The sequence below is a fragment of the Hyla sarda genome, chromosome 10, assembly GCF_029499605.1.
Source record: "Hyla sarda isolate aHylSar1 chromosome 10, aHylSar1.hap1, whole genome shotgun sequence".
In the NCBI taxonomy this organism is placed as follows: domain Eukaryota; kingdom Metazoa; phylum Chordata; class Amphibia; order Anura; family Hylidae; genus Hyla; species Hyla sarda.
Window position 1 is genome coordinate 9,331,127 of NC_079198.1, and position 5,601 is coordinate 9,336,727.

Genomic DNA, 5,601 nt, shown 5'->3' on the forward strand with positions numbered 1-5,601 from the left:
TCTCTTTCTTCACTTCTTCTATGATGACAGGGAGGAGGCACCGGGGTGATTTTGTTAAGAGACTGTCACATTTCAAGAGATAAAAAAGTATAACATATAAACGTTTGGATTTTGGGGAATTTGGGGAGTATATATGAATTGTGACTCAATAATGTTTATTTGTCAAGAGTTAAAGAGTAACTGTCACCAAATTAAACTTTTGATATAGTGTTCTTTATGTAATTACCAGACACTTTCCCATTCTCTTGATTTGTAAATTATCTACAGAAAGATGTTTAAACAAGTGATGTGATGTCTCGGGCCACACTGCAACCTGGGAAAACCTGAGACAACACTCATTTTAACAACAGTGCTCTCTGCTGACACCTCTGTATATCTCAGGAACTGCACAGAGTAGAAGAGGTTTGCTATGGGGATTTGCTTCTACTCTGGACACCGAGACACTTGTCATCAGAGAGCACATAGACAGAAAAGAACAGCTCAACTTCAGCAGCTCATAAGTACTGAAAGGATAACATTTTTTAATAGAAGTAATTTACAAATCTGTTTAACTTTCTGGAGCCAGTTGTTATATTACTATAATACTGCTCCCATATACAAGAATATAACTACTATAATACTGCCCCTATATACAAGAATATAACTACTATAATACTGCCTCCTATATACAAGTATATAACTACTATAATACTGCTCCTATATACAAGAATATAACTACTATAATACTGCTCCTATATACAAGAGTATAACTACTATAATACTACTCCTATATACAAGAATATAACTACTATAATACTGCTCCTATATAGAAGAATATAACTACTATAATACTGCTCCTATATACAAGAATATAACTACTATAATACTGCTCCTATATACAAGAATATAACTACTAAAATACTGCTCCTATATACAAGAATATAACTACTATAATACTGCTCCTATATACAAGAATATATCTACTATAATACTGCTCCTATATACAAGAATATAACTACTATAATACTGCGCCCTATATACAAGAATATAACTACTATAATACTGCTCCTATATACAAGAATATAACTACTATAATACTGCCCCTATATACAAGAATATAACTACTATAATACTGCTCCTATATACAAGAATATAACTACTATAATACTGCTCCTATATACAAGAATATAACTACTATAATACTGCTCCTATATACAAGAATATAACTACTATAATACTGCTCCTATATACAAGAATATAACTACAATAATACTGCTCCTATATACAAGAATATAACTACTATAATGCTGCTCCTATATACAAGAATATAACTACTATAATACTGCTCCTATATACAAGAATATAACTACTATAATACTGCTCCTATATACAAGAATATAACTACTATAATACTGCTCCTATATACAAGAATATAACTACTTTAATACTGCTCCTATATACAAGAATATAACTACTATAATACTGCTCCTATATACAAGAATATAACTACTATAATACTGCCTCCTATATACAAGAATAAAACTACTATAATACTGCTCCTATATACAAGAATATAACTACTAAAATACTGTTCCTATATACAAGAATATAACTACTATAATACTGCTCCTATATACAAGACTATAACTACTATAATACTGCCTCCTATATACAAGAATATAACTACTATAATACTGCCCCTATATACAAGAATATAACTACTATAATACTGTCACCTATATACAAGAATATAACTACTATAATACTGCTCCTATATACAAGAATATAACTACTATAATACTGCTCCTATATACAAGAATATAACTACTTTAATACTGCTCCTATATACAAGAATATAACTACTATAATACTGCTCCTATATACAAGAATATAACTACTATAATACTGCTCCTATATACAAGAATATAACTACTATAATACTGCTCCTATATACAAGAATATAACTACTTTAATACTGCTCCTATATACAAGAATATAACTACTATAATACTGCTCCTATATACAAGAATATAACTACTATAATACTGCCTCCTATATACAAGAATAAAACTACTATAATACTGCTCCTATATACAAGAATATAACTACTAAAATACTGTTCCTATATACAAGAATATAACTACTATAATACTGCTCCTATATACAAGACTATAACTACTATAATACTGCCTCCTATATACAAGAATATAACTACTATAATACTGCCCCTATATACAAGAATATAACTACTATAATACTGTCTCCTATATACAAGAATATAACTACTATAATACTGCTCCTATATACAAGAATATAACTACTATAATACTGCTCCTATATACAAGAATATAACTACTTTAATACTGCTCCTATATACAAGAATATAACTACTATAATACTGCTCCTATATACAAGAATATAACTACTATAATACTGCTCCTATATACAAGAATATAACTACTATAATACTGCTCCTATATACAAGAATATAACTACTATAATACTGCTCCTATATACAAGAATATAACTACTATAATACTGCTCCTATATACAAGCATATAACTACTATAATACTGCCTCCTATATACAACAATATAACTACTATAATACTGCTCCTATATACAAGAATATAACTACTATAATACTGCTCCTATATACAAGAATATACCTACTATAATACTGCTCCTATATACAAGAATATATCTACTATAATACTGCTCCTATATACAAGAATATAACTACTATAATATTGCTCCTATATACAAGAATATAACTACTATAATACTGCTCCCATATACAAGAATATAACTACTATAATACTGCTCCTATATATAAGAATATATCTACTATAATACTGCCTCCTATATACAAGAATATAACTACTATAATACTGCTCCTATATACAAGACTATAACTACTATAATACTGCCTCCTATATACAAGAATATAACTACTATAATACTGCCCCTATATACAAGAATATAACTACTATAATACTGTCTCCTATATACAAGAATATAACTACTATAATACTGCTCCTATATACAAGAATATAACTACTATAATACTGCTCCTATATACAAGAATATAACTACTTTAATACTGCTCCTATATACAAGAATATAACTACTATAATACTGCTCCTATATACAAGAATATAACTACTATAATACTGCTCCTATATACAAGAATATAACTACTATAATACTGCTCCTATATACAAGAATATAACTACTATAATACTGCTCCTATATACAAGAATATAACTACTATAATACTGCTCCTATATACAAGAATAAACCTTTATAGCAGCTGTTATGATGAGAGGCAGCGTGACGGGACACGCTGTGTAAGGGGAAAGCATCGATCACATTCTTTCTGTGTTTATTGATACGGTTTGTGAGATTTTGCGATGTGCGTCCTGTATACTGTAAACCACATTCCATTACGTATATCACAAAGGCAGAACTGCAGTTCATAAAAGAGGCGATATCAAATTCTTCTTTAGTAACATTTGAAACAAAAATGGTTGTCTTTCATGTTATGTTCTTGCAACATTTGCAGCGGGGAATTCCCGCATTTATATTCTCCTTTTATTGTATTACAGGTAAAAGGACCCTTCTTTATTTTTATTTTTACTTTTTTTTATTAAACTGCCTTGGTGCTAAATTAATTTTGAGAGTGCGAGCTCTTTTGTAAGTGATATTAGGTTTGGATGGAAGTAGGGGACAAAGAAAAGGGTCTTGCAGGGTCAGCTCTTCCCATAGGTAAAATAGGCAGCCGCCTACAGTGCATTCTTGATGGGGGGAGCTGCTTTGCCTGCCGCAAGAAAGTTAGACAACAAGCATCTGAACCACTCGGCCAGCAGCATGAGGTTTGTTACAGTGTGTCACCCCAGTAGTAAGGAGATTACATGAGGAGGAGGTTTGTTACAGTGTGTCACCCCAGTAGTAAGGAGATTACATGAGGAGGAGGTTTGTTACAGTGTGTCACCCCAGTAGTAAGGAGATTACATAAGGAGAAGGTTTGTTACAGTGTGTCACCCCAGTAGTAAGGAGATTACATTAGGAGGAGGTTTGTTACAGTGTGTCACCCCAGTAGTAAAGAGATTACATGAGAAGGAGGTTTGTTACAGTGTGTCACCCCAGTAGTAAGGAGATTACATGAGGAGGAGGTTTGTTACAGTGTGGAGATTACATGAGAAGGAGGTTTGTTACAGTGTGTCACTCCAGTAGTAGGGAGATTACATGAGGAGGAGGTTTGTTACAGTGTGTCACCCCAGTAGTAAGATGATTGCATGAGGAGGAGGTTTGTTACAGTGTGTCACCCCAGTAGTAAGATGATTACATGAGGAGGGGGTTTGTTACAGTGTGTCACCCCAGTAGTAAGGAGATTACATGAGGAGGGAGTTCGTTACAGTGTGTCACCCCAGTAGTAAGGTGATTACATGAGGAAGGGGTTTGTTACAGTGTGTCACCCCAGTAGTGAGGTGATTACGTGAGGAGGGGGTTTGTTACAGTTTGTCACCCCAGTAGTAAGGAGATTACATGAGGAGGAGGTTTGTTACAGTGTGTCACCTCAGTAGCAAAGTGGGAAGTGTCAATGTGCAGGCCAATGGGTGTCAAGGGGGCGGCAACATTAGCTTTTGCCTAGGGTGGCAAAAATTCATGCACCAGCCCTGTGGTCTTGTAGTAAAACTGGTGAGCGGTGATGCCTACTCTATATACATCCCCGTGCTCTTACATTCACCAGTTGGGACGGATGCACAATTTCCTGTGTTGCCTGGGGGGGGGGGGGGGCACACCAAAATGCACCTTCGCTTGTGTGGACAAAAATCATTGCATCGGCTCTGCCAGCGCCATATGACAGCCGCTTTGGTTGCCTAAGGCTAGCACCGGCCCTGCACCTATACTTTTTTCCTAAGATAATGACACATAAAGTATTCAACAGACTTGTGAACATAAATTGGAATACTTGTTTTATTTGATATATTTATTTGTTTAATTTTTTACTTTGTCACCAAATGTAAAATTGTATAAAGTAAGTTAGAAAATGTATATAAATAAAATGGGGAAAATGCATTATCAACATGAAATGCCCAAACATGGGAAATAAAAATCTGTGATTGACAAGGGGTCTTCTGCTTTAGAAAGTACAATTCTTATAGAAGGCTTTGTCAAGAGTCTCCTGATGGGAACCCCAATCATCACCTGTGATCTGTGTTCACTTACCCTGCAGTGACACCACACAATAAATTAAAGGGGATGTCCAGGGAAAAAAAAGAAATCTCCATGGCTGGTTGTGTAGTAAAAATAATAAACAAGCTATACTTACCCCTCCTGGCCCCCTTCCTCTGCAGTCCCAGCTGCTCCTATCCCCTGGTCTGCTTGTCTTCTTTCTTCCTGCTTTTGTGACCATATGTAGTTGCCCCAATCAGCCGATAAGTGGCCACACTGTCCCCTCTCAGTTCATGATGTGCAGTTTGTGCATGATCACAATATCACAGAAACCAGGAAGACTCAAAGAGAACTGGAGAGTGGGAGCGGCTGTGTCTGTAGTGGTGGGGAAACAGGGCAGGTGAGTATAGCTTGCTTGTTATTGTTACTACATGGCTAGCCATGG